This window comes from Oxyura jamaicensis, chromosome 2 (genome assembly GCF_011077185.1).
Source record: "Oxyura jamaicensis isolate SHBP4307 breed ruddy duck chromosome 2, BPBGC_Ojam_1.0, whole genome shotgun sequence".
Taxonomy (NCBI): domain Eukaryota; kingdom Metazoa; phylum Chordata; class Aves; order Anseriformes; family Anatidae; genus Oxyura; species Oxyura jamaicensis.
Window position 1 is genome coordinate 7,665,760 of NC_048894.1, and position 19,938 is coordinate 7,685,697.

Sequence of the window (19,938 nt, forward strand, 5' to 3'; positions counted from 1 at the left end):
TTTTTTTTTTTTTTTTTTTTAATTTTAAAGAAGAGACAATTGTACTAATTATCAATATCAGTATGCAAGAAAGTGGGTATGAAAACAACTCAATTAAGTAATTTAAAGTCTTTGTAAAAGTAAAGTACACTGAATTATGATGAACTGGAAATACAGTTTTGATTGTACCCTTGGTTGCACTGCCATTATTTTGAAAAACACAGAATTACCCTATAAGAGAAATAATTTGTAGTTTTGGGGTGTCCATACAGAACAGAATATTTACAAGGAGTTCAAGGGGTTGATCTAAATGGGCAGTGTAGTGCTCATGCAGCTGTTATCAAGAGTACCCTTTAAACAGGATATGAAATATTTTATTTTATTTTTTTAAATGTTGCTTTATTCTTTAAACCATCCTTTAATATGAGATTATTTCATCTTTACTGGGTGAATCTAATTCTATTCTCTTTTACATGAACTATTACCCCATGTGAATTTCACAGATTTCAGTTGAATTACTACTTATTTATGTTGGTTTAATTGCAGACAGATTCAATACCTCTAAATTTATGAAAGCAATAGCCACAGAATTTCTAGCACTCCTGGATGCAGAAAATGAAGATAAAGAAGTTATGGTAGCTCCAGTGTATTATTGCTGAAGTGGAAACAAGTTCAATTTTACTTGCACATTGCATTTTACTGTGTGGAGGAAGCTGCCATGTATGGGCACAACTAAGGAGTATATTTATGAGTTGTCCAATTTTAATACTCTAGTGGGAATGGAAAGTTGAATTCTGCACCCAATGAGTTTTAAAGTAGGTCCTGCTGTGGTTGCTAGGGTTTTAAAGCATGATCAGTCAGCCCTCTTCAAAACCCAGCCCTGCTTGATGGGCAGTCCCTTAAGAAATCACACTTCCATCTGAAGACATCAACCTTTCAGAATAGTCTAGTATAGCAGTGCATGAGAGCCCCAGCCACGACTGAGGCCCAGCCCTGCTGGATGCTGTAACCCCATATAGACAGAAATGGCTTTGCCTCAGAGAGTTTACACTTGAAGTTGACAACAGGGGCAAAAATCTGGGATAAGAGGAGAATTACCTTGTTTGTACAGACAGTGAAGTAAGGTGCTGAATATAAACTACCAAACATACCAAACCGAATAATTAACTGAATACTTAATACTTAACTGAATTTCTCTATCAGAGACAAAGAAGGCAAAACTAGCCATTATCCATTTCATATCCAGTCAGCACATGTGCTCTCAACATCCCACTAACATATTCCTCTCTAAAAAACGTATTATCTCTTACCCAGTATAGGTGTCAGCAGGAGAAAGTTGGGGTCAATGAAAAGGGAGAAATGTATTGACTTGGGAAATCTATATACTTCCTCTGTCCATTAGGAAGCCAGAATTTAGTCTGGCTACTCCTGGAGAAACATTTATTTTGTACATGGGGTGGAATTGTGTAGTGTTGATTTAACACTTTCCCCTATATCACTTTTTACAGATCCTCTATCTACTGTATCCTTTGTGGGGGATTGTTCACAAATCAGCAGAGGAAGGCAAAACCTGCCAAAACTGGGAAAGATGAACTGTAAATCAAGAAAAAATGCTAGGGAACTTCAGGGGAAGTGTTTGAAACTGTTTTTGTCACATTCTCACTCTTGTAAACTGTAAGTTCTCAGTTGGCAGTATCTGGTGGAAGCGCTGAATTAGTGAGAGATGTTTTGCTTCTGTTGATGTAAATGGAAAGACTTAAGAAATTTCTAAAACCTTAAGCAACCCAGCCTTAAGGATTTTAGGAGTATTGATTGTGGGAAGTTCTCAACCACATCGTGTGTTATTTCAGACAGTGAAATCTGCGTTCTCTGTGGTTCTCCCTGTATACCTGATGGCTTTTGTCAGTTAATTCCAGGCATATTCCCTTGAGTGCTTCCTTTCACCATCCTAGTGCCAGCTGTCCTGTAAGGTTTCCATGAACACCAAATTTTGCAAGGAGCATGATGGCAGGTTCAACACTAGAAATTTTGGTGGAAGATGCGAAGAGCCCCTTTGAAGTAAGGGAAGACAAAGTGAGATGGCCAGGCTGACTTTATAAATGCCTCTTGGATCAAGAACCTCCTGGTAGGTGTCACACTTTCCCCAGATGGAGAAAATCCAACTGCAAGATGCAACCTGGGGAAGAACTCCTGCAGTGCTTGTTGATGCCACTCGTTTGTGACATCCCAAATGTATTCTGGGTGATGGGTAGTAAAAAGAGCAGGGTTGGTTGTACTGTTGTGCAGGTATGCGCCCGCAAGGGTGTATTTTGCCTAGAGTAGCTGTTATTTCAAGGTTTTTGAGAGAGTGTAAGAAAGGGGTTGGAGAAGGACTATTCTTTCACTAGTAAATGCTTGCCAGGAGCATTACAGTTGGGCTGTGAGGAGTTTCCAACTGTGTGGGGGATTTTGTTCTCCATATCTCTGCAGTGCCCTCAGGTGAGGGCATCTCAAAGCCCTGAATCTGAATGAGCTATGGGGATCTGTAACATCAGAGCCGTCCTGCTCTGGGTTTATTTGTGGGTGCTGCTCTCTGCTGCTGTTTTTCATCTTTAATGAGAGCTGAACACACCATAAAATTTTATTGAGTGTTTATTCTAACAAAATTAACTAACAGTTGGTGCTTTTAAAACGCAGCCAGAGCTACGAGTGCTATAACTGGAATCTGCAATGGCTTCTTAACTGGTGTAGGACAGGGTAAATGTGTGAGAGTCAATGTCATTTGACTGCAAACCACTTTATATTAACTTGTTATTGACCAGAGCAGTATAATAGAAATTTCAAGGAAATCTTATTGTGATATGTGTTAATATGCGCTCAACCTTCCCCCTGTCCACCCCCTCCACAAAAATAAATAAATAAATAAATAAAATCCAACAGCCAACCAAAAAAGGCAGCCATAGCTGGAAGCTGCATCAAAAATGTGGGGCTAATTTATAATACCAAGACCAGTGGGCTGATAATCAAAATAAATTAGCTTAGCAATTTCAGTACTTAAATGCTTGAGTCAAATAAAAGGAAGCAGATTTATTTTAGCATCTTGACTATTGTGTTTCCCAATAAAATACATATAATATCATGCTGTGAATGCGGTGAGGATCACTTGAGGCCATTGACTTCAGCAAGAATACAAAGAACCTCTAGGCTATAGAAAAATGAGAAAACGAATTAACTTCAGATGCAATTTCTTGTTCGCTGGAACTCATTTGAGTTATTTCTATATCGGTGCTGTTAAGTAAACAGGAGAGACATTAGCCTTATTTATTTATTTTTCTCATTTGTTTATTTTTGTACATCTTACCCACACCTACTCTGGACAGAATTCAATATTTATGATCTTTATATTATATTGGGGATTTTTGTGCCCATTTTAAACAAAAATAGCTAGATTGACATGCTGGGACATTTATTTTGTGGATGAAATGGTTTGGTAATCAGTTAGCATTGAAAAGAATGTATTTACCTAGGTATTGGTAGGGCTAATTTGCATTTCGTGGTATTGCCAGAAATAAAGTTTTGTGTACAGACTTGTGTAATGCTAAAGGGGAAGATCTTGATTCACGGATTAAGTCCCAAGTTGCACTGGGATGTTGGCCGAGTGATTTAGGCTTTATGTTTTTGCATTGTCACTTAATAATCAGCTGGGATCTATGATAAAGGCCAGACACTGCTGCCAGCAAGAAAAAATGCCCCAGCCTGCTTTTAGTCTCCCAGTATAGGCATGGTCTTGGGGGTCTACTGTGAAATCACAGCAGTCAGTAGTAATTGTTCCATACCAAGACTGGGGCAAATATTCTGTCTGTGCTTTAATTCTTTCTGTTGTTAAAAATATGGATGAACACTTCCTTTGCATGGTCTGCCAGCTCTTTCATGGAGGATAACAACTTTGTAACCCACTAAGTGGGGTTTCCCTTCTTACCCTTGGCCTTATATTACTGTGTTTAAAATCAGAATTTAGGAAATGTTAACATTGTTATGAACATACTCCTTTATGTTGAGGAATAGGAGGGACAGCAAGACAGAAGGATTCTTGGTCCCTATACTGTGAAATGCATACCTTGCTCTGGAAAATATCCCCAAGGGGATCTTATGCAAAGGAGCAAGTTGAGCTGGAAGCAACATGCATGTGGCAAGAGTGGGAGCATGTCAATTTTTCAGTTTGTTTGAAGAGGAGATTGTTAAAATTAGGAAATGGTGGGGTAGCAAGAATGAGAGCACGTACAGTAATTTCTAGGTGTTGTGCCTTAGAGTAGACAAAATGAAATATGCTATGGCAAACCCAAGGCTTTTCCATATTGAGAGCCTCAGGGAGTGTTGGGGGGTGATGGAGGTGACTGGTGCTGGGCCCCTGCCAGCTTAGCCTGCAAACTGAAAAGGGGCAGAACAGCAATGTTTTGAGGTGAGCTAACTTGCTTATTTGCAGATGGCATCTCAAATTGGAATGCTAGGAAGAGGTTTAAATTATGGCAGACAAATGTGTGCAGCTGCTAATTTACTGCTACTCAGGGCAGTAGATACACCATATGCCTTTTATTATTATTATTATTATTTTGCATTGGTTTATACTTCTAGGCTTTTGACTCTTGGACTTCTGCTTAACATCCCAACATCCTTGTGTTTGCAGCTCTTCAGTACAGTATTTCTTTATCCAAGTAAGATTTTGCAGGATAATGACCTCACACCGAGCCTTTGCCGCTGCTTTAACTGTACTCCAAAGTGGAGGATCAGATAGTTATTCAAAAGAAACAAGTCCAGGAAAGGTGCAGCAGCAGAGACTCGCTTCAGTGTTATTTCTATCACAGCACTCCCTAGGAACACTGGTTGCATATTGGGATCCAATTGTACAAGAGGCTGTGCAGCCAGAGAGCACAATACTGCTTCTTATCAAAGCACAATACTGTTCCATCAAAGAGCTTACATTTTAAATTTGTTCACTGGTTTAGGGGTATCCCTCAGACTAAGGACTTCATTCTTCACACTTTATTCTTGCTCTTCAGCATTGATTTCAGTGTGCGATCCCATTGATTTTCATAGGGCTTCTCTTAGGCTGCTTAACATAAACTGGGGTTATATCTGGGGCCCAATGAAAGCACGCAGTGTAATGCATTTTTCTCAACATGCTGTGTTGCTGCATTGCCAGTCCTTGTCTGACCACCTGTGGCACAGTTAATGTGCCAGCAGAGAGGCTGTCAATGTCTTTCAGTCATTTACGGGGAGTGTAGTCACTTGTTATTGTTATGGATCTCTTTTCCACCAGGTCAGGACTAACCTTGGATTTCCCGGGCTCTCTTCTGTGTATTCTCTGTATCTCCATATTTTCTGATTTGTTCCCACCTCAGTCACTTGAATTATCCTGACATTCCTAAACTCCCTAAGACTGCAGATCTGTTACAGAGCATATCTGCATCCCTCCTGTGTCTTTCACTCCTTTATTTGGGGTTCACTCTTGCTTCCTTCCTATACCTCCTCTGCTCCTGCTGGTTTCATGGCAGGGAGGACACTGAATATTCCACTTTACAAAGAAGTTAATTTAGTTCTTGTGAATAAAACCAGCGAGTTTTCCCTTAAGTAGTAAGGAAAATTCAAGGCCAATTGTGCCTTTTGTTAACCATTTGTGTGAAACGTTGCCCATAAAGGATATTTAAATTGTTAATAGACCCAAGTACACTGCCTTTGTGGTTTATCCAGCTCATGGACTGACTCAGGTTGAAACACAGATATCTTCACATAAGCTACTGAAAAGTTAATGATGGTTTTTGATTGATACAACATGGGCTTTTAAGAAGGTTTTTAAAGCTGCTGCTCAGAATCTGCACCTAAAATTTGGAGCCACATGTGATCATTATAGAGCTGATGAGATATATAGTCAAGGATGAAGAGAGAAAATAAACTGTTTTTGGACCCTCAAACTCTGTATTCATAGCAATATTTCAAGTATTTTTTTTCCTTGCCTCTTTCCTTTCCCTCAAAAAACAGTAGAAAACTTCAATTTTTATTACTTTAATGGAGAGTAATCAATACTCTGAACCATCATAATATTATGATAAAAATACTCAGTTACAGTATGTTGCTGTCAAAGATAGATTTAAGTGACTCCAATGGTTAGCCTTACTCACGTACTTCCCTTTGCTAGCTTCATTGCATTTTACAGAATATCTTTTGCATCAGAAAAAATCTGATTTCTGTCTGATGTGGAGTAACTTAAAGAGATGAAGATTATTCTGGTTGTTGTTTTTGTTTATTTGTTTTTGAAGTCAGAAGAGGGAGGTCCATGTCTAAATTTCAGTGTTGCCAGCAGAGGCAATGTATCTAAATTTCTTATGTGGGAAGAGTTCCCACTAAAGAAAGAGTGAAAAGCATGAAGTTTATTGAAGAACATAGTAATGAAAAACTGTGGCTCCTGGTGCTTAAAAATTTAGTGATTGTACAAAATGAGGCTTTCAGCACTTTAAGTTATAGTTTGTAGAGACACTAACACAAATGACTTATTCTTTCTGAAAAACTCCCCTCTTCTAACTTCCTTGTAAGCATTTATTAGATTTGTGTTTTAATATGGAGATCATCCAGAAGAAAAAAATATCAATATTTTAGCTAGAAGCTGTCACTTTTATATGCTCTTGTACTATAGAAACAGAAATTGAGGAGTTAGGGAAAAGCTAGCAAAGTAAAAAGTGGTCCTACCACCTTTGTCCCTGTTTTAGCAAGTTAACCAAGACCGTAACGCTCTTCATGTAAACAATGACTGTATCCAGCTGAGAAATTTGCAGAGGCTGAAGCAGTTGGATGCACCCAAATACTAAAATAAGATGAAAAAATGTAAATGTTGTCAAAACAAAGACAATACAGTACCCCTTGTTTTGTACGAAAAGTACCTACTGTCCCATGAGGTACTTGGAAGCCAGTTTGTATGTGATTGTCAGTGGTTCCACAGAGTTCAAGTGACAGTATTTGCCAAAAAAAGGGTTTATTTGATGACTGGGAAGGGTATATTGGTGCATCACTGAAAAGACAGCTTCTTTCTGATGTATAAATGTGAAGGAATTTTCACATTTTGGCTACATGTTTAGCTATGCTGTAAGAGCTCTCCTAAGCATCACTATAATAGCATTGCCAAGAATGAAATTTCACTTATTTTCCAAGGTTTCCAATTTCATTTAACAAAACAAAAAAGAAAATCAAACAATGCTCAGGTTTATAGCCAGTATTACTGTAGAGATGTTCCATTTAAAGGTGGAAAAATACCATCAGGATGATGCAAGGATGTTTACTTCAGTCCTTAGGAACTGCAGAGTGTTTCATTCTAACTGGGTAATCAATGTAAGGTGATCCTTGAAGGATAGGACTCAATTTAAGGATTACAACACCAATGTTTAGGTGTGTGATTTCAGCTCACATGTAATTTAGGGGTATGGTTTTTCTCCATTATCACTATGTGAAATGTGCCAGGTATCCTTCCAGCTGCTCTACCATGGGAATACAAATTTCCTGCAGCTCTTATGTTGTGTTTACCATCATCAACAATACATCTTGGAGGTCCTGGGACATCTCAGATGATCCTGGCCACATTCACTTAGGTAGCTATATTGGATTGGCCATACCTAAATTCCAATTATAGTACCTGGGACACAGTCAGTGCAAAGCAGCTAACTGTAAGGTCACTGTGGGCCTGCTGGTCCCTAACTTTGACTTTTTTGACTAGATTCTTGTTGATTATAACAGGAGTTTAGACACCTGGTATTTTATAAGCACCGAAATTTAGGCATCCTAATCTCAGATTGCAACCCACTTGCAGTTGCAGCCTTGTCCATTGTGTTACTGTCTGTATGGATGAGAAAAGATGGGAAGAATTTTGGTTTTAAATTCTTGCCTGCCATTTCACAAGGGCCAGGACATTTCTTGTGGGTCAGGTTGGAGGGCTGAATACTACAGTGTGATTAGCATACCTCTGATCAGTTTATCTGTAATAAGATCTTGGGGAAAAATGACTGGTTTTATTTTCCTAGAATTTGTGGTTTGGAAAAGAATGGGTTATTCTTAGCAGAGTAATTGTGGCAGGAAACTTAGATTGATGTTTACACTTCAATCTTGATAAATCTTTGGAGAGAGAACCTCTTGTTTGGAGCAGGAGAAAAAGGATGCTTATGTGAATTGTGAAGTAGTGTTTTTTGTTGTTGTTGTTGTTGTTGTTTGTTTACTTTTTTTTTTTTTTTTTTTTGGAAAGGTTAGACCAGACAAGCCAATCCTTTTGAAACAGGGAAATAAGGGTTGCAAAAATGCTGATATAAGTGAACAGGAGATTTATGAATCTCTATGTGGAGATGAAAGCAGATAAAACAGGCAAGATTAAATCATGCTTTGCCTGTAATTGTGAATGTGAGATCAACGTTGGTCTCTTTGACTGCAAGCTACTTTGGGAGCCCTGCAGGGCATGGTGAAACTTTAGCTGGCCAGCAACTAGCCAGGCCATGGCACAGCTGCTCCCTCCTCAATTGCTCTAAGAACCAAAGATGGAGTATTTACTGGGTGTTCAAAATTAGGGTTAAGTCTCATTCTCCACTACATTAACATGGTTTTAATGCCAGCATGGAGACATTTCCTTTAGTCCTATTGCCATAACCTCACGGGACTTAATTCAGCACATGGCTGATGGTAAGGAAAAGCCAGGCTGTGTCAGTATTGCTAGCATCTCTTGTTGTATTAATCATATTATTATAGCATCCTACCCTGGTTCATTCATGTTTATGACATCACTCCTAAATTATTCTGATATTTAAGATGAGCAAATGTTTGGAAGGTTGTTTTGGGGGTGAGATATAGCTGCCTTTATTCTCCTTTTCTGTTCAGTAGCTTAAGATTGTTACAATGAAGTTTTCTTCTTCAGTTGTACTTTTTAAAGAAGGTACTCTTTCCCATTTAGAAGTAAGTCTACAGCTAAGTGACTAGGAATTTGTAAAAATCAGTGGGAAAAACATCATTTCCTAGGGAAACATGTAGGCTCATTGGAAACTTATTTTCAAAACTCTCAGAATTTAGAGATATTATCCTTAGAAGGGAGGGGATTAGGAGTGAAGGAAGAGGCAGTTATCTGCTAGGATATTTCTGTGGACTCCATTGGTGTAGTGTTTCAGCTTCTCAAAATCTCTAATGAGATTTTCTTCAGATCACTACTGATTACTGTTAAATTGGATTGGATTACATTAGATTAACGTTACTCCAGTTTTACAGACAGTGGAACTGAGAAATGATGACAACGGATTTTTGAAGATAGTTTTATATTATATATAAAGATGACATTTAGTGGTCTTTGCTCAAGTGTCTGCCATTACATGGGAGATGGGAACTATTTGTGGGATTTTTCTTTTTTGCTTTTGAGAATCTCAGGGGTGCTTTCCTGAAACTTAGGCCACATAATTTTAAAGCCCACCTAACCCTTCTGGGATGCCTTTTCCTGCAATCTGTGGAAGAGCAAAAGAAATGAGTCCAGGCTTCAGCATTGTATAATAATAAACCAACCACTCATTTATTTGCCCTGTGGCTGGCCGAAGGAAGGTATTTGCACTCAAGTGGTTTAGTGACATCCTGGAGTCACTGGCTACCAGCCATTACTGCTTTTATCCAATGTCCAGGCATCTCTGGAAATATTGGTATTTGATTTCTCTAATTTCATGAGGGTTAGGTGTCTAGATATTCAAGAACTGTCACCCTATAAAACTGTTCCTGAGTAGATTTGACTTGGGAGTATCCACTGCCATCAGAAATAACAGATATTTTCAGGTACCTGCTATTGTCCTGATAGCTCTGGCCCTTGAATTTTTTAAAAATAAATTCAGATAAATGAATGGCACTTGTAAATATTATTTTTATGTACTGAGTAGGGGGAGCCATACACAAAATGGAAGAGGATGCAATACCAAGATGCTGAAGTGAAATTTTACAAGCTAAGTCCATAAGTGCTATCAGCTTCACTGCCTCTGGAAATAATCAAGGTTTGTCACGAATGAGTTACATGATGTCAGTAGTCCTTGGATACTTATAGGCACCAGGTGTGATAGGACTGAGTTATTCAGGGGCTTCTATATGGCCAAGGACAATGGGGATCTGAGGAAGAAAAAATATTTCAGAGTCCACCTAAATCACTGAGGGACTGAACTGGAGAAGAGGTTAAGAAGATGCCTAAGACACAGATGAAGTTCAGTTTCTCCTGTTGCAATCTTTGCAGACATACTTTAAAAGAAAGTCGTCTTGTGGGGAAGCAGAGAGGCCTGTCTTTAGTGAAGCTGTGAGGTCTCCTTGTTCAAGCCCAGGTTTTTGTTTACTTGGACTCATACAAGCTGCACTAATCACCAGAACGCTCTACTACTCCTTAAATAACTGAGAATGAGATTTTGGTATTTTTCCTCCCTGTAACATCCCTTTATAAAAATTTCCTTCATTATTTAAAGGAGAAAGGGCAGTGCAAGTTTTCAGAATACACGCATGCTTAATATTTTGTAAGCTGAATTGTATCCTCCTTCCTTCTTGTGGCTTGAAATGAATTTTAGATTTTTAGAACAGTGATGTAAGCCATTAAAGTCTTGCTGTTTAACCAGGCACAGTGCTTCCGTAAAGCTTCTTCTTCCTTCAGACAAAGATCAGAAAGATAGCATACTGAGAAATCCTCGGTGGTGTGGAATAAATAGCATGTTTTATTGAACCACCAGAACAAGAGGATTACAGTAGTGTACCATTGGTGTGCATCATCTTTACTTATGCATTGGCTACATTCGTGAGTTAATAGCCAGCAAGAGTTTACTGCTATTTATCTGTCTATCCAAACTCAACTCTGGCATGCTATTCCCAGCACAAAGCCATCACTTCTCCTCCCCTCTGGGATGACTTTTGTGTGGGAAGTCTCAAGGCCAAAGAGAAGCTGCTGTATTTTTGCAGCCAACATGGCTCTTCTCAGCAAGGCCCTTCTTATTCACTGGGTGCCTTCCAAACTTTGCAGCCCCCTGCCAAAGCAGCTTATCAAGCAATGCATGCCCATGTTTCCACCTCAGCGAGCTCTCTGTGCTCTTCACTCTTCATAGCGCACCAGAGATGGAGATCCTGATCTCCAAGGGATCAAGTCAAGAACTTTTCAATGCCAGTGACAAGTAGAGGTTGATGCCTGAAGTGCAATATCAAGAAATCCACCTACCAATTTTCTTTCTATACTATTTTTAAGGCTCTTTCTCTCCACCTGCACTGGGACAAAGGTCTCAAGCCTGGCTGAAAATCAGGACTGTTCTGTCAAATATTGTTTTTATATTGATTTTATCTTTTTGGCATCAGCAAATGGGGTATTTTCTAACAAGACCCAGATGTGATCATAAGTTGCATGCTGAACTTTGTGCCTTCCTTTTATTCAACCAAGTTGTAGATTTCATTTTTTCTTCTAAGGAAAATAAACACTGTATGTTCTGGCTATCAGAGATCTATTATATTTTTATTTTATTTTTTTTTCTGCTCTGTGGTTTCAGTTCAGTTTGTGCTAGTATGCTTAACACTTTTTGTGGGAGGTTTGTTTATTTTTGAGATGAGAACCTATGTCAAGCTATCCTTGTATTTATTCTCTTTAGCTTTTCAACTCAGATATTTGAGGCCACTCATTGGTAGTTTTAATGGTCAATATTTGCATTCATTAACTTCTGTCTTGGCATCAGAGGGGTTTGCATTCCCAACCTGAGATGCTCCCTGAGAGGCACCTGTTTCCAGAAAAGCTGTAGGACACTACAGGAGAAGAACTGGGTCATTATTTAGCAAAGTTAGGTATTTGCATATCACTTTTCAAAAATCCTAACCATCTATACACATATTTCATTGTGGAATTCATATATTATATTCTTCAAAATCTCTCTTTCATAAGAGGAAAGCATTTACCATGACATCCATTTCATCCTGGCCCTTTTCATCTGAAAAGGCTTAAGTTGTGACCTGTTTGGTTATCAATTACTTCTGTAATTCTCATTCAAAGTTCATTTCAGAGTGCACTGCAAAAGAAAAAAAAAGGGGGGGGGGGGAGGGGATAAAAAGAAAAGACAGATTTTATATGCTAAGGAGACTACTTCAGACAGAAGCAATTAACTGACGTTGTACAGCTTGTACAAGAAAATTGGGAGATGTGAAGTGAGGATTGGCCTTTGAAAGTGTAGGTAACAGGCAGGTCTTGAAAGACTGCTGTTGTAGCAGAGTGGGTGGAGGGCATAGTAATTTAATTCTGGGTCCTGAGCAGCTTCCTTACTGCAAACTGGGATGAAGACGTTGTTTCCCCCTGCCATCACATTCACAGGGATTGGGCAGTTTTGCTCTATGCTGGAGGCAGCCCAGAAGTCTCTAACATAAAGGTAATGCCCATCTGTATCATCTCTGTTTGTCCTAGAATTATATGTGACCAAATTCTTTGCTGGAATCAGTACTGCTGGTGTCAATAGAAATATGCCTACTTGCACTAACAGAAATTTTGCACAGCTCCATCATAAGCAGACAGACACCCCCAAACAAGACTTACGTATGTGCTAAGAGCTGAAACTGATTGACACCAAGAGGGAGAATGTCCAGGGGGGTAAAGGGCCGCTTGGATCTGCCTCAAAGTCCAATCATTCAACACATGAAATGATAGGATGGAGAAAAACATCTAATGCCTCTGAAGATTAAATTAGTGGAAAGAATCCTACTCAAGGAGTAGCAGGGTATATAGATTGACCTCACAGGGACTCAGGGGCTCAAATTATCTTTGAGCATCTGGGCATCAGTCCAGTAAAAGCCAGATTTGTGTTCTCTACTACAGATTTTCCCTGGTTCTTCCTGAAATAATGCATTTCTGGGGCACATTTTGTTCATATGAAATGTTGCTAGGAAAGCCAAGACGGAAAATTCATAGATATCTTTTCAGACTGAAGCAGCTGGGAGCTCTCTGTCTACATGTAACTTTTGTTGTTGTTGTTGTTGTTGTTGTTTTCCAGATTCAGAAAGCCACATGTAAAAACAAAAGCTCAGGAATGTCATGTAAATTTGTGATACTACCTTACAGAATGGCCAAACCATAAAGCAATAGGCAATTTACTTTTTCTTCAGTGCAGTTTTTCACTGTGAAAGGAATTATGTGTCTTTTGTTTAATACATAAAGAAATTCAGCTTGCTACTGTATGCTAGAAATCAGGGATTAGCTCAGGCTGTAAAATTAATTTTTGTATTCAAGTTTTTTCCTGTCTGATTTTTTTTTTTTTTTTTCCTGTGTGGCTAGTGATACACATGGAGAGGGCAGGGTTCAAGCACTGCCTGGCTCAAAATCTGATGGGTAATCGGAGGACTCCTTTGCCCCAGAGAAATTTTTGGCTCCTCTGTCATCTGTCCTGTATTATATCCTCTCGTGAAAATAAATCATTAAATACTCTAAATGTGTTCTAAATACTCTCTTCTCTTTGTTTTCTGAGTTACTATATTTTTGCAGGTTCTTCACAGAGATTTGTGGTGGTTAACTGTGCAGGTTACTTGCTTAGGAGTGGCTGACCTGGAGACATTATGTTATCTGCAGAGTCTGAGCTTGTTTTGTTGTTGTTGTTTTAATTTCTCCCTCTTAAATTTTAACCTACTCTATATAATGTGTATATATATATATACATATATATGTATATATATATGTATAACCTACCTATATATAGAGTATAACCTACTCTATAAATGTGGACTGCTGAGAGGTTCAGGTTGGGTGATCTCAAGTGCTATTTGTATTAACCAAACCTGTGCTTTTTTTTTTTTTTTTTTTTTTTTTTTTTTTTTTTAGAGAGGGAGCTTTGCATTTTTGGGAGCTAAAGTCTGCAGGTTCAGTGCTACTCTTGTAGGAATTTCTCTAGCTTCTGGCACCTATTTTATTTGGGGTTTTAGGTTTTAGGTAGATGTCATTCAGCAGTGCTAAGTTGCCACTCATATGGGAAAATTTCAGCACCTGTTTGAAAACTGCTGAATAAAATCAGGTATTGTAGCATTTGAACCCATAATACAGGCTGCCCATGCATTAATACAGCTAATGGGAGAGCAGAGACTTTTCATCCCTCACTAATAATGCTGTGCGTTAGCCAGCGGTTCAGTGCTGAATAAACTGGCACAGCTTTAGTTAAAATATGTGAAGGCAGAGCTCTGCTGACCAGTCTTGAAGTTTTTCTCCAGCACTGCTCTTGCTCTAAACATGCAGATGTGGATGGAAGTGACCCATGCCCCTGCCACACGCATAAATCTAATGCAGTAGTAACAGAGATTTTTCTGCCCTCGTAATATGGAGAGAGACCCACTTCAAGTCTCACAGAAGCAGAGTGAAGGAGTGATGAAAGATGTTGTTCAATCTGCCCCTTTTTTTTCACAATTTTTACCCAAGGAGCCAGAATATGTAAAAAAAAAAAAAAAAAAAAAATCCAGAAAGGATAAAGATTCAGTTCTGCATTTTGTGTGTGTGTGTGTGCGCGTAAGTCAGTTGCTGAGACTGGAGCTGATTAAAACTCAGAATTTATCTTTCCTCCAAAAATTTTGTGAAAATCGATATCATTTTGTAAACAGAGCTGGTTTTCTCAATCTGGCTTTTCCTGATGAAAATCTGTTCCAGTGGAAATCTTCTGCCAGACCTCGTTGAAGAACATATGGATCCTAAAACTGCTGTGACTGAGGAATGAGACAGTTGTCTGCTTGTGAATTTTAAAAATAAAAATAATAAATAAATAAATAAATAAAAGCACAGCAATAAGAGGAGCTGCTGGTTTGGGACTTATATTCTCTCTATCCATATCCAGTTTTGTTTCTTGGTCTGAGCAGAATTCCTAAGCACTGATCTTCATTTCTGAGAAACCAATTTCAGCATGTATATGCTCTCTGCTCAGCATGTATATATCTCTCTGCAGCAAAAAAAAGGATCACACAAAATCAGGTGCAAGAAACATAATAATAATAATAATAAATTTTTAAAAATCTTTTATTGCTCGTGTTGGAAAGCTGTAAGCCTGTAATGAGGGTATATCTGAACTGAAGATGCAACGCCTACTGCTATCAGGGAGCTGAGTACATTGTCATATAAACAAAAACAAACAAAACAAATGGAAAAAAAAAAAAACACTATATGAGGCAACGTATTTGTAACAATAATCCTAATACATATACCCCCAATGCATGTGCTGAATTGAATAATGGAAGTATACTTTCTTACAGTAAATATATGTATCATCAACAGCAATGCTGAATTTGGCTTGCTGGCTCTATTCAGTTCTCTTAATTGTTCATGTGAACAGTAGTTCTAATACAGTTAATAAAGCAGGTTACAGTTCCTGGGGTTTAGCCAACTTCTGTAGCGTATCTCCCAGCAAGAGCGGTCAGCAAAAAATCCTCTGGGGAAGATAGAGTGTTGGCAGCAAGAAGTAGCAGTTCCCCAGGGGCCTTGGCAGGGGTCTTGAGTTAATATAGAAATGTCACTGCTGCAGTAATAAAGCAAAGATGCTTCTTTCCCAGTACTGGCATCCCAGATGTGGTTCCCACATTATCTAAAATTCATGGAAATTAGTTATTTTTAGCACTGTGCTCATTAATTCAAACAGAAATGGAGTCCCAAATAGTAAGCAAATATTTTTCAGCTTTCATGGGCTCAGTTGCATCAGTCTATTCTTAGCTTATTCATTCCTGGTTGTGATCAAACTGGATTAAGATGTGCATTCATACGTGGTGACAATTTTGACTCAGTGCTTTGAAAAGGTAGGAGGATAGTTAACTGATTTCTATAGCTATCAAGGTATTTGATTGTGATTAGCAATCAGAAGCATGTAAGGAATTTGCTGCAGCAGGGCTGAATCTTTAAATAATGCCAGTACATTTCCCAAAGCTCACCAAACTGGCCTCTGTGGTTCAGGCAAATGCACCGAGTTAGAGATGAACCAAAGGAAAAAGTGGTGTTGGAAACAAAAGGGCAAATATATTTTGAGAAGATGTCTGTCACAGAATTGCTTTGAAGAGCAGAAAGTTTTTCATTATAGGTGTACATTAGAAGATTTTTAAACTGTTCTGAGAGAAAATCCCTGCTGTTTATCATCCCCCAAAATAAACAACAAATAATGTCCAAAATATGGAATCAGAGTGGCACTGGGTTTTGCTCTCTATCCCATTGCAAGTCAGGGGCAGAAGGGTGATGAAGGCTTGTAAATCCCAAATTCTCTTTGCATAGACACTGCAGGCTCTTCTTAGTAGCTGCTGTGTGTCAGAGAGCAGTAGGAACCTCACCTGCCTTACTTAATATATTTTCAGTTCTGAGAGCTGTTTCTGGTGGGTAGCAGGGATGACCTTGGTGCCTCTGGCTGTTGCTGCTGAAGTCAGAAATAGCCTGAAGATGTAGCTTGGAGCAATTAAGCTGTCTGTTTTGCAGGTGTGCACATGTTTGTACCCTGAGCAGAAGCTAGAAATAGCTTGTTAGGGGAGGTCTTGTACAGCTGACTGCTAATCATGGTAAGAGATTTTTATGTGCCTACTGGGGATTATCTCCTTTCAGTGTGGGGAAAATGTCCATCTGAGAGTGTAGAATAGATTTCAGCTCAGCTCTGGAGAAACGTGGATGCTGGTCTCATCCCTCGTACACCTGAGGGCTCTGCTTAAAATCTGTAGGTAAGAAAGTGGCCATCACCTTAAATGTTCTCTGATCTCTTCTGGACCATGTCCATTGGTTGTCAACAGAACTAGGGACTGAGTCATCTGGCATGGCCTGAAACCCGGACACCAGGCAGCTGGCTAGAAGTCCTGTGCCAATGTGGTACAACTTGTTTCTTCCCCTGCTGCACTCCTCTTGTCAAAGCACTTCTTATATTAGTGCCCTGTAATCTGCCAGAAAACACATTTGGATCAAGTGTTAGTGGGGTTGAATTAATTGTCCCTGCTATTCCCAAGTGGGGAAGTACAAGCAATGCTGTGCTTGTGGAGGCACAGCATGCCCTTCTTTACCATTACATCCCTATGTAGTCTCCACTGGTCCTTCTTGAGAGGAAGCAGGATTAGGGTACGTGATGTCCCTGTGTATAACAGCCTGCATGCTCCTGTTCCCGTATCCTGATGGACTGCCTCGACTTCAGTAGATTAAATGAGTCTGGGACAGTTCTCAGATGCTGAAGCCATCTGGCATAAATTGCCTGCCTTTATATTCCTAACCTCTTGGAGCCTTCCCAAAAGGGTGAAAATTGCTTTTTGTAAAGGGACAGCACCTGTGTTAATTTCCAACCTGCACCCAGGATTTGCTTAGGAGACTGCTAGCATGCAAAGGCCAAAACTCTGCCTGTAACTTTGTTAACAGTTTAATGTCATAAAGCTCTCAGGATGTGTGTCCATGAATGGTCTTTGACACCAGTCATTTTTTCAGCAAAGGGACACATGGCCCTTTCCCCATTTTCTTTCAGGAGATCAGTTTCACCATCAAGCCCCACAGTCCTGGGTACACAAGGAAGGCGCCAATATCTGTGAGGTCTGAGAGAAGTGAACAGTGTTTTCTTAAAAACATGCATAGATTTCTCATTTCCCCACATGGCTCCAAGCTAGGACTGAAATCCAGAGGAAAAAAACTCTCCTGAGGTGTTTCACTTGCTCTCACAAGTCAGTGTGTAGTTTGTTTGCATCTTTAGAGAATGGCAGAATGAAAGGATTGAAAATGAACACGGGCATCCCAAAGGAACCTTGGCTGGTGTTCAGTATCTGTTCCAGGTTGCCATCCTCTTACTTAGATACGGGAGGCACTTGGACAAAGTTTCTTCCTTAAAGACCCATAAATGGATGGTCTATGTGTCAAAATGCAATTTGAGAATAAAAACCCCATAATAAAAAACATTTCATTCCATAGCTCTTAGTACCATTAAACCAGTCAGCACGGAATGTAGAAGTAACCCAGGAAAGAAAATGCATGATAATATTTTGAAAGAACATAGGCTGCTAAATTACTTTGCAGCTTCCAACCATCTCGGGAGAAAAGCAAAGTATGCTCTTCCCTGCTTGAACTAATGAATTGAAACTGAAGAAACGACTCGGTTTTGTATTGCTGGTCTGCATATTAATAAAATCCCAGAGCTGGTGGATTCTGCATTGACCGAGCAGAGTTATCAGAGCATATGTGTTGAGAACTTGCCTCTCTGATACCATTTGAATGATTTCATCCTGATAGAAATGGTTTCCCAATGGCATGCACAGATGGCTTGCAACAAGAAGGACATCGAGGTGCTTGAGCGTGTCCAGAGAAGGCCAATGAAGCTGGAGAGGGGTCTGGAGAACAAGTCTTACGAGGAGCGGCTGAGGGAGCTGGGATTGTTCAGTCTGGAGAAGAGGGGGCTCGGGGTGACCTTATCGCTCTCTACAAGTACCTTAAAGGAGGCTGTAGCGAGGTGGGCATTGGTCTACTCTCCCACATGCCTGGTGACAGGACGAGGGGGAATGGGCTAAAGTTGTGCCAGGGAAGGTTTAGGTTGGATATTAAGAAGAACTTCTTTACCGAAATGGTTGTTAGGCATTGGAATAGGCTACCCAGGGAAGTGGTTGCGTTACCATCCCTGAAGGTCTTAAAAAGACGTTTAGATGTAGAGCTTAGTGATATGGTTTAGTGGAGGACTTGTTAGTGTTAGGCCAGAGGTTGGACTCGGTGATCTTGGAGGTCTCTTCCAACCCAGATGATTCTGTGATTCTCTGATGCTGTTTCCTAGGGAAAAGGGGCATTATGTGACCACAGTGTATGGGAGTATGCTCTTGCTTCTCCCTCTGCTTCCCAGTAGCTTTTGAATTCAGCAGGGCATTGTCAACCAAATATGATGAATGGCCCAAGAAGCTTCATGAAAATCAGTGGCTTTGTAGAGGAGAGACACTCTTTTTGTGCCTTCACCATATAAAAGGCTGCAGTATGGGTTTGTTCACTGTTCATGGGACACTGGAAGCACTGTATGAAGGAGGATTAATAGGAATAATCAAGGGGTAAGTGTCAGCTGGAGATGATACCTGGTTAGATGGCAGAGAACCTAACCGTGAGTCATGGAGCCTGGAAAACCAGGCTTTAGTACCTCTGTTGTACAGAGAAAACCATGTTATTTTAAGGGTTCTGGATCACTGAGAAATAAAGAAGACACAGAATCCTGTGTAAGACTTCCAGAAAGTAGTCCATCAAAGAAATAACTAGCAAAGAAACTGCCTTCTAGATTGTGCTGCCTTTCTGAGGCAACAATACTATGGTGAAAGCACCAGGTCTGTATATCTTGCTTTGAATTTGTGGGCATTCCTGTTGTAAGGAATGGTTGGGCCCTTTCTGGATAAGGAACAGCTGTTAATGTGAGGATTGTCTGTGCCATTATGGGGTTATGGACCTTTTGTAACGCAGCCTAGGTTCCTTATGGGAAGGTTCCTTCCCATGTGTACATGGGAAGATAACAGCTGTGTCCTGGCATCTTTGCATGAAGTGTTTTTTTTTTTTTTTTTTTTTTTTTTTTTTTTTTTTTTTTTTGTTTTTTTTTTTTTTTTTTTTTTTTTTTTTTTTTTTTTTTTTTTTTTTTGTTTTGTTTTGTTTTGTTTTGTTTTGTTTTGTTTTTGTTTTGTTTTGTTTTGTTTTTTTCTTTGCAATATCCTTTGCATATTTTGCATCCCATATTCTTGAAATTCATCAGAGTACATCTGGGTGCAAGGGATGTGGAATCTGCCAATTAGTCAAATGTCAAATAGAAGTAATGTTTCATTTAGCTATTCTGTTGTTTAATGTATTCATTTTCATTACTCCTGGGAGGTAGGGAAGTTCTCCTAGCCCTCTTCTGCAATTGGAAATGATGACATGAAGAAGTTATTTTTTCAAAGTATTTCAGGAGGCCTCTGCTGGAAGGGAGATTGGACTGAGGCTTCTAGGCGTATGTCCAAATCTGTGTA

The 19,938-nt window shown here is 39.4% G+C and overlaps 1 protein-coding gene across 1 annotated transcript in view; it reads left to right on the forward strand.

Moving 5' to 3' along the window:
• DPP6 (dipeptidyl peptidase like 6) overlaps nt 1-19,938 on the forward strand; it is a 551,821-nt gene that overhangs the window by 3,064 nt on the left and 528,819 nt on the right. The gene's annotated exons all lie outside the window — the stretch shown is intronic.